This window comes from Phascolarctos cinereus, unplaced genomic scaffold (genome assembly GCF_003287225.1).
Source record: "Phascolarctos cinereus isolate Bilbo 61053 unplaced genomic scaffold, phaCin_HiC Scaffold_3;HRSCAF=262, whole genome shotgun sequence".
NCBI lineage: Eukaryota > Metazoa > Chordata > Mammalia > Diprotodontia > Phascolarctidae > Phascolarctos > Phascolarctos cinereus.
The window spans coordinates 161,076,335-161,094,212 of record NW_027555736.1 but is presented as its reverse complement, the minus strand read 5'-3'; the positions used below and the strand labels follow the sequence as shown (position 1 = coordinate 161,094,212).

Here is a 17,878-nt window from a genome sequence, read left to right as displayed (position 1 = left end):
CCTTAAAAATTCACATAGAAATTTATAATATTCTACCACAAACTGATTACATTCTCTAGGAACTAGACACAAAAGATATTGAAATATATCCATATTATCAGGAAGACAGCCCTGAAAAGAACATGGGGAGGGAGGCTGGGGAAGAAGGGAGCCAGGAGAGAAAAATTCTTGTCTTGGCTCTGTTATTAAATAGCTGTGTAAACCCAAGGCAAATAATTTCACTTTTCTTAGGTCTTAGTTTCTTTATGTAAAATCAGGAAGTTATATTCTTTTTTGCTCAAACATTCCCTGATTCTCTGATTTATTCTCACTGTCTGGGACACTGATGGGTGAGGCATTCTTAACACGTAATTAACTGAAGGCTCAGTTTGAAGGTCAGGGTAGGTTGAGAGGGTTAAGTGCGTATTCTGGTATCTGGGACTTTAGCCACAAAGATAGCAAGACTGGTTAACTGATGAGCTGCTGTGTGCCAAACTACCAGAGACCAGAGCTATTTTATGTTACAAATCTCCAGAACTGCATTTAATGTAGAGATGCCGAATCCTTTTTTTTTTTTAAACACCTAAGGCACACAGTAGCACGAGCATGCACAAAATAGGTTTGCAGGGACTAGAGAGGTGAATTCATTTCCAGAACTCTCTCGGTGCAAGACAATAACAAAGCTCCTAGAATGACAGGCTCACATCACAGCCTACCATTTTCCCCCAGGGATGTTCCCCCTCCATGTTTACTAGGGCACAATTAAGGAAGTGATGTCTAGTAAAAATGCTGCAGGTCAGGATTCTTATAATTCCCAAAGACAATTATTGACAGTGAGGTGACATAGTGTAATATTGGATTTACTGCTTCCCTTTGCTAGGGGCATGAGAGGGCCAACCCAAAGAACATTAAAAAAAAACCTCTCTCACAGAATTAACCTGTAGTTTTAAAAATCTACTTCAAAAATACATTTAGAGAAATGCAAAGTATACATTCTCTACATATTTGCCCATTCCTGGGCACAAGTTAACATCCTAAAAGTAGTCTTGCCTTTGGTTGGCAGTCATGCCCACCAGAACACACCTGCAAATCACAGTTCCAAATCATAGGACCACTGATTTGGACCTGGAAGCAACTTCAAAGGCCATCTGTTTGGTAGATAAGGAAACTGAGCCCAGGGAAGTGAAATGGCCACACAGGTACTAAGTAGCAGAAGCAGGATTTAAATACTGCTCCTCTGACTCCGAATCCAGGACCAGGAGAGGCTAGACCTCCCCCCACCTTGGAGGAAAGGGGAGAGGGAGGAGTTCAGAAATTGTTTCAGTCATCTCCTCCTCAGTACCCCCCATTTCCTAGATTTTGAGGGCAGGGACCCCCTGGACCTATGATTTCATCAGGACAGGGAACTCTCAGTTTGGACACTTCTCAGAACAGGGAGATCCCTCCTCTCGGCAGATCAACAGTAACAAAGTCCTCAGAGAGCTTGCCTGGAGCACTGAGAGGTCACCAGACCTGTCCCATAGCTAGTATTGGTCAGAAACTTGAACTTCCTCTTGTTTAGTCATAATCGACTCCACGTGACCCCATTTGGGGTTTTCTTGGCAAAGACAGGAATGGTTTGCCATTTCCTTCTCCAGCTCATTTTACAGATGAGGAAACTGAGGCAAACAGGGTTAAGTGACTTTCCCAGGGTCAGCATCTGAGACCAGATTTCAACTCAAAATGAGTTTTCCTGATTCCTAGCCTGGCACTCTATCCACTGTACCACCTAGCTGGCCTGAACTTAGGTCTTCCCTAGTCCAAAACCAACCCTCAGTGACCTCTCCCTCTCCCCGTGACCCACCACGGTTTTATATGTATGGGAAAAAGTGTTGCAATTTTATTTTAACCTGATTATTCCACAATTAGGGAATAAAAGCTTAAAATGTAAAAGTGTGGTAAGTGTAACTCATCAACCCTTAAATTAATCAGAGTATAAATAGGCCAAGATCAGTTCCTCTTTGAAAGGGGGCAGGGATGGAGAGTTGGAAAGACACTAGGGAGGGGGAAAGGTCACATAGCCACCTAGGAGGTAAAAGTGCAGGAAGAGAGTTAGGGACATGACTCTCTGCATTTTTGCCAAAGATGGACCCTGTGGTCAAACAGAACCTGCGTGGCTTGGCAGGAATATTGCCCTGGAGCTGTGTGATACACAGGGTTGTTTTGCATGATCTACCATCACGCCTAATTTGGCTAGCCCCTTTTTTCTTTTTTTTTTTTTTAAAACAAGGCTCATTTCTTAAAGGAACCTCATTCCCAGAGGATTATTTAAAATGACATCTATGTAGTTATATGACTTTGGTCAGGTCCTTTAAGTGATTTGTTTCTCAGTTTTCAGATCCTGCAAATATGACTGCAAATTTTTCCTTCTTTTTGTAACCTCGGGGCTTAGCAAAGTACTTAATAAATGTTTATAGCTACTCCATGGAATTTAAGGAGGACAGCTAGGTGGTTCAATGGATAGAGCACCAGCCCTGGAAATCAGGAGGATCTGAGTTCAAATTTGACCTCAGACACCGACTAGCTGGGTGACCCTGGGCAAGTCACCCAACTCCAATTGCCTCCCCCCCCAAAAAAAAGATCTATAGGAGGAAAATTGCATATGTTATATACATGAAGTTACTTCAGACACAGACATTTGAAAAGCTGTATAGGAACGTAAGGACAGTATCGCTGAAAATTCCCTACCAATGATAATTTAAGGGTTTTGTTCAGACTCTACAAAGGATTATAATTTAAGAGTTGGAAGAGACCCAGAACAGATTCTTAACTCAGGGTCGGTAAACTTGGTTTTAAAAAAATATTTATAAGTATATTTAAATATAATCAGTTTCCTCTGTAATCCTATGTACTGTATTTTAAGCATCTATAAGCATTATTTCAAGAAGGGTTCTTCTATAGGCTTCATCAGACTCCAAGACACAAAAAAAGTCTAAGGATCCCTTGCCTTTGAGATTATCTAATCCAACCCCTTAATTTACAGATGAAGAAACTGGGGAATCAAAGCCTGGTGAACTGCTCTGCCTAGGGCTACATGGGAACTAAAATGGCAGAGCTGGGATTTGAACCTAGGTCCTTGGACTCCAATCCTAGCACTCTTTCCAATGCTGTACCTTCAAGCTTTCAAAAAAAAATGTCAGAACAATATCATCCAAATGATGAGTTAACTCATTATGTAACCATTTTAAATATTTTAATAGTTATTAGATGGATTTTTTTTCCCAATAGAGCTACACCTTAAGGAATCTGCCATTCTTCTGGGATACTGGTTTCCATAGGTCTCATTTTTTTAAAGGTACTTACACATACATGAAAATAACCTGAAATCAAGAATCTATAAATTAGTCAATAGCCAAAGTCATTGCTTATTTTCTCTTTAAGCCATATCAGAAGGATTTTTTGTTTGCTTAATTTGGAACCTTAGCCCAGTGGTCCACAATCTCTGGTCCATAAGTCAGATTAGGCCCCACAGATAAGCAACCATGTGGACAGCTGCTTCTCAGGCTCATGTGCCAGGGAGGCACCTCTCTTTTGAGAGACTTCCTTCGTCCAGAATGAGGAATGTGAGATCACTGTGTTAAAAATTGCCAACACAGCACATAGAAATCAATTGCAAGTAATGTAGTCTCTGTAATCCTGAAGAATGGATAGTGATTGCCTTCATGAATATACTCATGAAGGAGACAATTGTACCGAACAATTGTAAGGAGAATGCTAAGCCCTTCCCTACCCTTCCAGCTGTCACTGGGATGAGGGAGGGCAAATGCAAGATGGAAGGAAGCATAGGCTATTTATTAGAACTAGAAGGGACCTTAGAGATAGTGAAGTCACAGTGTAGGAACTTGATGTTTGGAGAGGTGGTGACTTGTTCTGGATGCAGGCTGGGACTAGAATCCATCATCCTAGCGTGTTTTCTTTTCTCCTGCTACCTTCCTGAGAAATAGAGGCACTAAATTCTCTAGAGATACAGCTCGGAGTAGAGAAGAGAGCTCCATTTGGGAGTCAAGAAAAAAATGGATTCTAGCTCTGCCACTCATTCTAGGTGACTCTGGATAAATCACTTAACCTCTGAGGGTCCTCAGGCAATTCTCTAAGACTAAATTACAGATGAATTGTCAGCACAGGGGACTGGAGTTAACATACTGGGTATTCCCCACATGTTGTATGAATCACTGTTGTTTTTCAGTCATGGCTGACTCTTCATGACCCCGTTTGGGGTTTTCTTGGTAAAGATACTGGAGTGGTTTGCCATTTCCTTCTCCAGCTCATTTTATAGATGAGGAAGCTGAGGCAAACAGGGTTAAGTGACTCGCCCAGGGTCACACAGCTAATAAGTGTCTGAGGCTAAATATGAACTCAGGAAGATGAATCACAAGATAGGACCAAAAAATCCTTCTTCTCTCTGACTTAGGTATTATCACTCACTAGGAATCAATTTCTCATTAACAGATGATACGAGACCCTTTTATTAAGTTCCTCCAAACTTCAGTTTTCCAAAACTAAAAAGAAAAGCATTTAAAAAAAGTTAACCAGGGGATTTCTAAAGTTTTTTCTATATCTAAAATTTTTGAATTTAGACTATAAATGAGTATGGTACATTTCCCCCATAATACTTCTCTTTTATGATTTTACTTTTGTATGTAACTGGTCCAGAACCCACCTGAAAACTAAAACAGCCAGGGTTTAGGCAGATAGAGCACTGGACCTATAGTCAGGAAGATCTGAGTTCAAATCTAGCCTCAGACACGGTGTGACCCTGGGCAAGTCACTTAACCGGTTTGCCTCAGTTTCCTCAACTAGAAAAGCAGAATAGCACCTACTTCACAAAGTTGGGGGATCAAATGAGAAAATATTTGTAAAGCATTTAGCACAGTGACTGGCACAGTAGGTGCTATATAAATGCTTACTTCCACCCCTACCCCTTGCAGCAAAACCATTTAGCCATAAGGTCATTAGGCTTTAGAATTAGAAGGGATTTTAGAGGTCATCTAGTCAACCCCCTCACTTTACAGATAAGAAATTTGTCCCCCAAAGAAGTTAAGTGATTTACTACAGATCACAGGGGCAGTAAGGGGCAGAGCCTGAAGGTCTTTTGACTCCAAATCCAGTGCTACGACCACTAGTCAGGAGATCAATGAATGATTTTCGTTCTTTGGAATGAAAAGCTGAAGCCATTTCTAAATGACCCATCGTTTTTGTTGTTATTCAGGATGAGGACTTTTCATCAGGGCACAAATTCCCCATCATGGAAATACCCTATAGCAATGCACATTAACAACTCATCTCTAATTTAGAAATATGAGGCACTCAGAGGTTAAGTGATTTATCCATGATCCTAGAATGTTCCCGAGGCTGGACTTCACTCCAGGTTTTCCTGACACTAACTTCAGCCTTCTGTTCACTCCACCAGTTTGCCTCCAAAACTTGGGCACCCGAAATCTGAATAAGGGATTTCACCCAATCCTTTGGTCAATCACATCTTCCGACAAATGTTGGCCACCCTCACAGTTCCACGTGAGGGATCAATCCCAGATGACAGTCATCACACTTGCCTATTAACCAATCAATTAGACAAATAATTTCGAATTGCACTTCCTAAACCTGTTTTTCCACAACTATGGGACATGGATCTCGTTCAGTTCTAACCACCTCTTGCTAAATCCAAAGCAGTAATACATGCTGCATACGAAATTCAGTTCAGCTAAGAGAACCAGAAATAAGCATGTTAACCAGCTTGCTTTATTCTACCCAAGCCTTTTCTGCTCTTCCCCACAGCGCCCAAGCAACAGGTTATTGTTATTACGCCTGAGCATATCATCTAAAAGATACAGAAATCTTCCCAGCTTCTTAACTTGGGGTGCACAGATCCCCAAAAGATTTCGGCGGTACACAATAGCTATGGTCAAAAGCCGCGGACCACAGCAATTCAGCCCCCATTCATTCACTCGAAGAACTAAACTATTGAAGATAAGACCCCTTATCTGACTCCACCTTTACTCCAATTTCTCTAGCGTCTCTTCCACATCCTCTGAAGCCTTTTACTTACCAGGTAATGGGGTGCTGCTGCTGCTGAAGCTCTGCTTGGCAATGAAAAAAGCCAAAGCATAAGAAAAAAGAATAAAGAGGCTTCCAGCCCCACGAGGTTCCCAGCTGCAGCGGGAAAGAGATGTACTTAGACTGAGCAGGATATCTGTGGGAGGAGGCTCGTGGAGGGAGGAGTCAGAAGGGAAATAGATTAACTGGGGTTGGGGAGATAAGTCTTTCCCGCACGTGGGTTGGCCTGGGAAGCAGAATCTGACTTGAAAGCGACGTTATTGTGGATCTTCCTTAGCTTGATTTGATTTAAAGCCTCTCAGACCTGACCGTAACCAGATGATCTGGTTTTAGTATATACCTTTTAAAACTGTTTGAGGGGCATCTAGGTGGGACAGCGGATGGAGTGCCGGGCCTGGAGTCAGGGAGACTCACCTTGTTCGAAGTCCGACCTCAGGCAATTACTAGCTGTGTGACCCTGGGCAAGTCACTTAACCCTCGTTGCCGCCACTCCCTAAAATAATAACAATAAAATAAAAATAAAATTATTTGAGAGTATGGTGTAATGGTGCAAGGATTGGGTTTAGAGTTAGGAAATTTCGGGTTGGGTTCAGGTCCTGCCTTTGAACTTTATACCAGCTATCACTTTAGGCAAACAGCTTAACCTCCCAGTACCCTCAGGCAACTCTCAAAGACTATAAATTATTCAGGAGAGGGAGTTGCCATACCAACCACAGAAATTATGCAACTCTTTCCCCGCCTCCCAATCCCTGCCCCAGTCTAGAAGCTAACTCCACCCATCCCTCTTGGTTCCTTCTTCTTCAGCCACTAGGACACCAAATATGATTTTTTTTAAAAATATGCTTCTTTGAAAACCTAGCTTCTCCTTCTGCCTGTATCCTTTCTGGCCTGTTATCAAGCTTGGCTCATTGGATTAAGAACTAGAAGAAACCTTAGAGATTATCTAGTGTCCTAACATCTCATTTTTACAAATGAAGAAACAAGCCCAGAGAAATCAAACAACCTGACCAACAGCACAAAAGTAGTCAAGATCACTGTCAGGACTGGTATCATAGTGTGGAATGGATAGTGGATTTGGAATGAGGTGACTTGGATTTTCTTTTCTGCTGTGACAGTTACTATACAGGCAGCTGGTAGCCCATTGGATAGAGCTCTGGGCCTGGAGTTAGGAAGACCTGAGTTCAAAACTTGCCTCAGATACTAGCTGTGTGACCCTGGATGAGTCACTTCACCTCTGTTTGCCTCAGTTTCCTCATCTCTAAAATGGGAATAATAATAGCATCTACCTCCCAGGGTTTTTGTGAGGGTCAAATGAGATAATTATTGTAAAGCACTTAGCACAGAGCCTGGCACATAGTAAGTACTATATAAATGTTAGCTATAGTTTCATGGTTTGTATATAGAGCACTTAACCTTTCTGAAACTCAGTTTCTCATTTGCAACATGGCAATAAAAATAGAATATGACCAGGACCTGTGATTTCACGGACATAGGAAATTCTGGAAGGGAGAACTCCCTCTACCCATGCAGGTTGGCACCCTCTCTGTAACTTACAGAACTTAGAAAGTTGCCTAGAGAACAGAGAGGTAAAATCATATACCTTGGGTCATACCACCTGTAGCAAAGTCATCAATAGGTAGTAAAGGCAGCACTTGAACCCAGGTTTTATTGCTACAGAAGGCAGCTTTCCATGCACTGCACCTCCCTTCCTTGCTATGACAGGTAAGGTGGCACAGAGAATCTAGAGAGATCTGGGTTCAAGTGCAGCTTGTGATACATATTCTCAGTGTAGATCCAGGCAAGTAAATTAACCTCTCAATGAAGTTGCCCCCAGGCAACATTCAAAGTATAGGTTGCAGAACTGAATCTAACCCATGTTGGTAGTAAATGCTTCTTCATCTGATAGTCCATGCACCAATGAAATCATGGGTTCAGATTAAAAAAAAATCTGAAAAAAAACAGAGAAAAGAATGAAGGGAGGTACAGAAGCAAACAGGAAATTTTCACTAAAATTACACTTTAAAATTTTGTTTATTTGAATATATGTTCTTGTTGATGATCATTAAGTTCAGAATTTCAAAAATAAAGGAAAATGCTTCCATGACCCATCTTGCAGTATGGTTTCAAGGAAATTACTTTGTAAACTATTAATGTTCTACTGGTTAAAGATGCATCAGGTATTTCTGGCCCTAAAAAAGAAAAAGAGTGATGGCAAGTTAACTAGCCTAAGGGCAGAAGGTTGATGGATAAGTGTGAGAGGGAAAGTGGGGGATAAAAACCCAAATATTTCTGTAGAACTATAATTATAGCTGTATAGTGGCAGTGCTGTGGGTGGTACATATAGATGTATGTATGTATATATGTATGTGTATATATAAAATACAAAAAAAATACATTAAATATATTTATATTAAATTTATACAAATAAAATATATTAAACCATATAAATATATTTAAAACATGTAATATACACACATACATACACAAATATACATGTATATACAAAGATATGTATATATGTATATGTTTTTGTTTTGTTTAGATCAAGACCTGTAATTTCATCTGTGTGAACTCAGTACTCCCTATAACCACGCTTAGGCTCATAGGGTGATAGATTTATAGTCTGAAGGGACCTTAAAGGCCCCTTAGTCCAACTCCTCATTTTACAAAGGCAGAAATTGTGCTCTATCTACTGCACCACCTAACTGCCCAGTTGTGCTCTATCCACTGCACCATCTAACTGCTAATTGATTGATATATCTCCTTAATGAGGATAAGTCTTCATATTTTGGTAGATTATGTCTGTAGAAATAGCCAAAAGTCATTCACAGCCAAGACTGGTGGATAAAGTAGCTAGGTCATAAAGTTCTCCTTGCCTTGCTTCCAATCTTTCTGCCTTTTCAATCTATTTTTTCCCAGTCCTGCTCAGAGAATCTTTCTGCATGCTGATCTGATATGATCTCTCTCTTCGGTGCCCCTCAGTTGCTTTATATTGCCCATTGACTAGGGTTCAAATCCCTTAGTGTATAATTTTGAGAACCTCCACAGTCTGGAGCCAACCTACCTTTACCACTGTCTGACACTACTCTACTTCACAGGTACATGTGCTGTGTTCCACCCAAACTGTATTATTTACCCAGTCAGTGAAGGAAAAAGATGACTATCTTTGGGGTTAGATCTTCTGAGTTAGAATTCTGGCTTTCATTTGCTACCTGTTTACATCTGATAAATCATTTAACCTCTGTCGGCTTTAGTTTCTCTATCTATAAAACAACTAAATGGACTAGCTGAATTCTAAGATTCTTCCAGTCCTTACATCCTGAAAGTAATAGTAAGAAAGAAACTCCAAATGTATTTGCATCAATAGTAGGGTCACTGAAATTAGTGTTTGCAAAGGTAACTCCTCTGAAGAAAAACAACCCTTATTTGGGGTCTTAGCATCTCTACTCATACGTATGACTTAAATATGAAGTAACACCTTTTTTTTGGTCTTTTAAGGAAACGTCCACATACAAATTTTGCATCTGTGACTGACTTTATAGTTAGTGGGAGGAGATAATCTATTTAATCCAGTAACCTTCAGGGCTACTGGGAGATTTATATTTGTAATGTCAGAGCCATCTAGTTTAAGCCAGAACCGAAATAAGTGAGGTTGTCTTATTTTGATGCCATTCCCCACTTCAACCTCACTGTCACCCTTGAGCCTCAGTTTCTTCATCTATAAATGGGGGAGTTGATCTAAATGGACTGCAACATTCTTTCCAGATCGAATATTCTATAATTTTGGATTTTCACCATTCTGGGATGGATATGGGAACTTCTTACTCTTTTCCCCTCTATCTGTTCTCTGACCCTTCATTCAGATAATGGTGTGAATGACTGTCAACCCAAAATGCTTACCTCCAGGATCACAGGGCCTCAAAGGTTGAAGGAACCTGGGAGATTATTTAGTTCAACTCCCTTCATTCCCAGAGGATTTATATTTAACAGGTAGCAAAGTTTTAAGGTAAGGGATAAGGAGATAGTTGAATTTCAGGCATCAACCAGTGGGAAGGAAAAGATTATGGTTGAGGTTGGGAGGAGGGAGTCAGTACTTATTCAGGTTCGATAAAAACCTTCTAGCAAAGAGCTACCCAAAAATGAATGGGTTGCCTCTGGAGGTAGACGACTGTTCCTCACTTATTGGAGTCTCCAAGCAGAAGTTAATTGCTTATTTATAAGATATGCTATAGTGAGTATTCTTTTAGGGAGTCATGGTTTGGCATGGACGGCGGCTGAGGTCTCTTCCAATTCTAAAATTCTGTGGTGCTGTGAAATCGTGTCTAAGAATAAGTTTAGTCCTGTGTGGAGACTCCCATAATAGACACCTGAGGCAAAGATTCAAACTGAAAACTGTCTCATTTTAAAGCAGTGAAATTATAGCTAGCAGTAGGACATCTGCACCTCGCTGTGGCCAACTTAACTATGAAGGGCAGCTTTCCTAGACGTGAAAGCAGCAAGGCTAGCCCAACCAGATATGCCTGCAGTCTTCCATCAGTTGCACGTCTCACGACAGCAGTGGCTTTGTGCCAATTATCAGCTTGCTATTTCTTTCACTTAAATTCATTTTGCAATGAAGGCAAATTGGAACTAGATGTTTTGAAAGTCCTTGAGCTAGACATGGTGGTGTACACTGGTAATGTCAGTTAACTGGGAGGCTGAAGCTGACAAATCATAAGTAGCAGTTCTGAGCCATGGTGGGCTAGGCCAATCTGGTGTCCAAAATAAGTTTAGCATTTATATAGTGAGTCCCTAGATCCTTGGAGTAGCCAGAGACTACCACAGGAAGACTGGCTGGTACTGACCGTGGAAAGCCTGTCCCTAAAATAGGGGTTCTTTACCATTGCTGTGCCATGTACCCCTTTGGTAGGTACTCTGCTGAAAATTCTGGACCCCCTTTTCACAATAATGTTTATAGACACAGAAAATAAAATACACAGGATTGTGAAAGAAACCAAGTATACAAAAATAAAATTATCAAAATATTAAGTTTGTGGATCTCAAGTTAAGAACTCCTTCAGTTTAAAGCATCTCCTCCATCTGCTTTGCTGGTATCTGGACTTCATACAAGTTAGGTTAACAAACATTTATTAAGCACCTATGTGCCAATCACCGAGCTAAGAAGCCTTTTATTTCACAATTAGAGAAAAGGCTTAGGCTGCCATTTTCAAGTGATCAAGAAAGATAGGCTGAGGGCACTGTACAAACTGGGTCACTCATTCAGCAAGTTCTGATGAAACCTCAAGAAGGCTTTTGATTTGTGAGAACCATCTAGTTCTGGAACAACAGAGCTATCCACAAAGGTCAAAGCACAACCTTGAAGAAGAACCTTTTCTCTCCCCATCTCTACATCAAGAAAGCAAAGCTGTCCCTCAAAGGGGCACTTTTGTTTAGCTAAGCAGAATGAAAACTCTTGTCATCATTCTGATTCCACTTTAAAATCATGAAGATTTTTGACTAGTACTTATCAATAATCATGTAGAAAAAATGCTATCACATCTCAATCATTAAAAATTAGAGAAATACAAATTAAAGCAACTTTGAATTTTCCCCTCATACTTAGATGCTCAAAGAGGAAAATAACAAATGTTGGTGGGGCTGTGGGAAAGCAGATACACTAGTAGAGCTATGAATTGGTTCAACCATTCTGGAAAGCAATTTAGAACTTTGCCTACAAAAGGCAAAGTCTGTATATGTTCATGTATATACATGTGTGTATGTATGCGTGTATGTGTGTGTGTGTATACTCTTTGAACTCACTATAACACTACTAGGCCTATACCCCAAAGAAAGGAAAAAGATCTATCGAAACAAAACTATTTATAACAGCTTTATTCATATCAGCCAATAATTGGAAACTAAAGGGGTGTCCTATTGGGGAATGGCTAAACAAATTATAATATATGAATATAATGGAAGATTATTGTGTAAAGTGATGTGATGGACAATTTTAGAGGAAACTGGGAAAATCTTTATGCTTTATGTTACAGAGTGAAGTGAGCAAAACTAGGAAAGCATTTTAACATTGTAGAGAAAAACAACTTTCAAAGCCTTTAAACACTGATCAATACAATGATGCACCACGAATCCAAAAGAATAAAGATGAAACATTACACTCATCTAACAGAGATGATGAACTTAAAATGCAGAAAGAGATAATACATTTTCAGACATGGCTAATATGGGAATTGTTTTTGCTACACTGTGATAATATGTATTAAAGGATTTGTTTGCTTTTTAAAATTTGCTTAATGGGGGAGTGTCTGTTATGTGCCAGAGTAGCTAAATGGCACAGTGGATAGAGCACTAGGCTTGGAATCAGGAAGACTCATCTTCTCAAGTTCAGATCTAGCCTCAGACTCCAGCTGTGTGACCCTGGGCAAGTCACTTAACCATGTTTGACTACATTTCCTGTTGTAAAATGGGCAGGAGAAGAAACCACTTCACAATCTTTGCCTAGAAAATCTCAATGAGGTCACAGAGAGTTGGACACAACTGAAAAATGACTGAACTGAATTATGTGCCAGGCACTGTGCTGAGTGATGAGGATACAAAGGGGGAAAACATAGTCTGTACTCCCAAAGAGTTTGCAGTCGAATGGAGGAGACAACTTGAAAATAACTGTGTGTAAACAAACTATACACCAGATAAATTGAGAGTAATCTCAGAGGGGAAGGGCTAAAATTAAGGAGAACTGGGAATGACTTCTTCAGGTAGGTAGTTCTCTAGCTGAAACTCGAAGGAAATTAGAGAAGCTAGGAGGTGGAGATAAAGAGGGAGAGGGGATTAATTAAAATATTTATTACTGCAAAATAATTTTTTAAAGCTTAAAATAAACAGAATAGATTTAAAAAAAACATAGAGAGACAGCTCTGGCCCTGGGCAAAATTGCAAAGTAGTTTAAATTTGTCTTCAGCCCTCACCGCAGGTACCCCTTTCTTTATACTTTTTAACTATCATGTGTTGTCTCTGCACATCTTCTAATACAGCTAGAATCTTCCTAGTCTGACCTTGGAAGATAATCCTAAAACTCTCTCTATGGAACGATTTTGATATTAGAGGCAATGGAGTGTAGTAGAAAAAGTACTGGATATGAAGTCTTGACAGACCTGATTCCAGTCCCATCTCTGACAATTACTAGCTATGTGGCCGTGAACAATTCACTTAACCTGCATTTACTTCTGTTTCCTTATCTGTAAAGGTGTGTTGTGATACCTATGGTACAGAAATTCTTAAGCCTTTTTTAGTGGCATGGACCCTTTCAGCAGTCTGCTGAAGCCTACAGACCCCCTTCTCAGAATAATTTCAATGCATAAAATAAAATACGATTATAGAGAAACCCAACAATATTGAAATATTGTTATCAAAATATTATCAAAAACAGATTAGAAAACACCATGAGTCCTGAGTTCACTCTGTACTTCACAGGGTTGTTATAAGGATAAGATGTATGTACAATGCTTTGCAAACCCTAAATGCTATATACACCAGCTATTATTATCTGTTATTTACAATTTAGTATGGCTTTAAATCAAAGTACTACCTTTCTTAGAAGGATTTGCTTCTCTTGATCACTTAATGAGGGTTCACTAAGGTATATAATAGGGACACCTAGGTAGTGCAATGGATAGAGCACCAGACCTAGAGTCAGTAAGATCTGGGTTCAGATGTGACCTCAGACACTTACTAGTTATGTGACCCTGGGCAAGTCACTTAACCCCTATTTGTCTCAGTTCCTCATCGGTAAAATGAGGATACACTGAAGAAGAAAACGGCAAACCACTCCAGTATCTTTGCCAAGGAAATCCCTCAGATGAGTCCATGGGGCCACAAAGAGTCAGATGCAACTGAACAACAACAGAAGTGCACAACAATTTATCTTTTCCTTTCAGGGTTCAGAGTTTCACCAGCTACTTTCAAAATCATGGAAAAGTAACATGGAAATTTGTAGAATTTTATAACTGGAAAAGTCCATAGGAAAAAAGTCTTATTTAACTTTTATACTTTACAGATGAGGAAACTGAGGGCCAGAGTGGTCGTGACTTATCTAAGTAACGCATTTAATTAGCCATAGAACTAGAACCAGAACCCAGAACTGAACTGGCTCCTCGAGGGCCTCAAGGCCACATGTGGCTCTCTGGGTCCTCAAGTGTGGCCCTTTGACTGAATCCAAGCTTCACAGAACAAATCCCCTTAATAAAAGGATTTTTTCTATAAAACTTAGACTCAGTCAAAAGATTGCACCCAAGGACCTAGAAGGCCACATGTGGCCTCAAGGCTGCAGGTTCCCCACCCCTGCATGACCCTTTCATGAGGTCTTTGAGTCAAAATTATTTTCATAATAATACTAAGACATTTTGATTTCTAATACAGTAAATATTAATAGCTGTAATCCATATAAACAAAAGCTCTTTGGGGTCCTGGATAGTTGAATGTAAAGGGAACCAGAGACCAAAAAGTTTGAGAACCACTGATCTAGACCATGATGTAGCTGTTTTTCCAATGTAAAGTGTATCCAGGACCAAGGCATTTGGAACTGGTGGTATCACTTCTGGATTAGGAGTCAGGAGACCTGAATTATATTCCTGCCTCAATGGTTAACCAGCTATAAGGACCTTGGAGCCATTCATTCCCTCATCTGCAAAATGAAGATAATACCTGCCTAAGGTTATGAGAAGCTCAAATGAGATAAAGAATGTGTAAGTGCTTTGAAAAGTATAAAGTGCCTGGTATAATTTATTGTCTTTTCCCATTTGGACAATGACAACTAAGGTAAGTGGGCTGATGGTACAATACATACAGAACTACTGAGTCTCCAGTTATTTGAGCTGATTGAGCATGTACATAGATCCATCGGCCCAACTTTTAGTTGACTCTAAATGATCTGTTTACTTCCATGTAAATAACCTCAATTTGGGTTCAAAACTTTTAAATGTACCTGTGAAAGTTCACCAGAGATACAACTTAATAGGTTCTTCAGTGTTTGAGGGATGTTTGAAAGAATTTCTGTGACTGCGGCCTATCATTTCTCACAGGTGAGCTGTGTGAAAAGAACATCTTTCATTCCAAAGGATTCAGATAATGAGCCACCATCTATTCAAATGTACTCTCAGCTGTACAGATTTTTAAGCATTTGACTTATGTTGGATATGTATTCATTACTTTGCTCATACTATTTATTTACCTACAAAATATGTTTGTAGTAACGTGAAAATATACTTCATCACGGGGCGTTTTATATTTTTCTTTATTTCATGAGTATGGTCAAAGGGTTCATATGATCCTAGTTAGAACTGGAAGGAGACTTTAGAGGTCAAATTCAACCACTCATTTTACAAATGAGGAAGACAAGCTCCAGAGAGCTGCTTGCCCAGAGTCACACAGTTAAGTGTCTTAGGTGGGATTTAAACCTAGGTCTTCCTGGGTTTCTATTTTTAAATATATTTCAGAAAAAATGAAACTTCTCTTCATATTCTTACATATCGTGTCATAACAAGTCATATAAATGAATTTCAAATGCATATGGATTTTGAAATTTCCACAGAGCCATTCCATTGATAGCATGGTGAAGTGGATAGAGTACAATAGTTAGAGTTAGGAGACATGAGTTAGAATTCCTCATTAGGCATGTGTGATCGCAAACCAAATAGCTTCTCTGTGCTTCCATTTTCCTCGTCTGTAAGATCCTGGGGAGAGGCAGATTGGACTGGATGATCTCTAAGGTCCCTTCAACTCTAAATCTATGAAATTCCCAGAGCCTCAGTTTCCTCATCTGTCAAAAGGGTAATAAATAGTAGTAATAACAGTAGAAATAATACTTTCACTCCCCTACTTCACAGAGTGAAAAAGTGCTTGACAAACCTTAACGTACTATATAAATTGGAGTTCTTATTACACCCTCCAAAGTATGAATGACCCATGTGATTGGACTATGGAATATTCTTTAAAAAGACAACATTTATGTCTTGGGGGGGTTGGGGGGAGAAAAATTTGAAACTCAAAAGCTTATGGAAGTGATTGTAGATAAATAAAAATAAATTAATAAAAAAAGTTTTAAAAAAAAGACATCTGTAAGCTCGTGTATTTTATTGAACCTAAGTAATTCTTTTCAGAAGTCTAAGACATGTTTTCCCCCTTCTTGGTCTCGCTGCCAGAGACACAGGTGTTTATAGCTAGATGGAATGTAATTACTCTAATTGGAATGTGGCTATGACATCCAGACAGTATACACTTCAGTCTTACAAAACAATCATTATTTTTTGCTTCAATGCTTCAAAAAACAGAATGTTGTATGAATTAGTTGTCCCTAGAGATATAATTGGATTCAAGAGTTATTTTAATACATATTTATAATAACTTCAATAATTAAAAAAAATCAGTAATTTCATCATTGTGGATACTTCCTATGTATTTCTGGATCACAGCACCTTCTTACCACAGTTTTGTTGTTGTTCAGTCATTTCTGACTCTTCATGACCCCATCTGAGGTTTTCTTGGAAAAGATGCTAGAATGCTTTGCCTTTTCCTTCTCCAGTTCATTTTACAGTTGAAGAAACTGAGGCAAGTAGTGTTGAGTTACTTGCCCTGGGTCACACAGCTAATGTCTGAGGCCAGATTTGTACTCAGGAAGATTAGTCTTCTGGACTCTAGGCCCATCATTCTATCCACTGTGTCACACAGCTTACCCCCTACCCCCCCCCACTATAGTAGATTATTTTTATGAGTTGCTGTGGTAAAAAACCAAACAAACATCTTTCTTGTAGGTCTTCCCATTAGTTCAAATTCTTTACATCATGACTAAGTTGAAAATGTGTTTAATAAGAATGTATAAGTAGAGCCTATATCAGATTGCACACTGTCTTGGGGAAGGGGGAGGAGAGGGAGGGGGAGAAAATTTAAACCTCAAAATCTTATGGAAGTGAATATTGAAAACTAAAAAGAAATTAATTATTTTTTAAAATGAAGAAAACAAAACAAACAAATAAAAAACCCATTATCAACTGTTGTCCAACTTTGTAGTGATGAACCTCTTTGAATTTAGCTTGGCTGGTTCTTAGACATCAAACACAAATTCCTTTTCCCGGGCCCATGACTGAAATCTTTAAAGATCTGTTTGAGTATGGACTCTTTTGCAAACAAAGATTACCTCCACTCCAGGATGGGGTATTAGAGTAGAAGTTGAGTGGTTATAGAGGTGGTATAGTATATTGTAAAGAGCACTTGGTTTGATGTCAGAGGACCTGGGTTCAAATCCTGCTTTTCTAACTGTGTGACATTGAGGAAGCATCTATATTGAAATTTCTATTTCTAAATTTTTGGACTTGTGATAGGAAAATGTTTTCCTGTTCCAAATGGAATTTCTCAATAATGTTTTATTTTTCCGTAGTCATTCATGCAGATCCAATTTTAGAGTCCCTTAACAGGTGGGTGTTGGAACTTGGACTTTGACTCAATATGATTCACTGGCATAGGTGGGCAGTTGGAAAGCTCACCTTTTCCCACAGTGGAATATCTCCATTGGCCTCACTTTCTCCATCTATAAAATAAGGAGATTCAACTAGATTAGGGGTGGGGAACCTGTGGCATTGAGGCCACATGTGGCCCTCTAGGTCCTCAAGTGCTGTCCTTTGAATCTAAACTGAATCCAAATTCAGGCCTGAACTAGATGGCCTCTGAGATCTTGTCCTCCCCTCAAACTATGATCCTGTGAAAGACAGGACAAATATATCTGAGATGTTCCAGTCTGAAACTCTGAGATTAATGAAAG

At 39.4% G+C, this 17,878-nt stretch overlaps 1 protein-coding gene across 1 annotated transcript in view; it reads right to left on the bottom strand.

Moving 5' to 3' along the window:
- The window catches only part of ATOSA (atos homolog A), a 128,075-nt gene extending 121,912 nt beyond the window's left edge, over positions 1–6,163 (bottom strand). The window contains exon 1 of the mRNA XM_078151251.1: positions 6,065–6,163. The gene's annotated coding sequence lies outside the window, so the exon portion shown is untranslated. The remainder of the gene's footprint in view (positions 1–6,064) is intronic.
- Between the last annotated feature and the right edge of the window lie 11,715 nt (positions 6,164–17,878).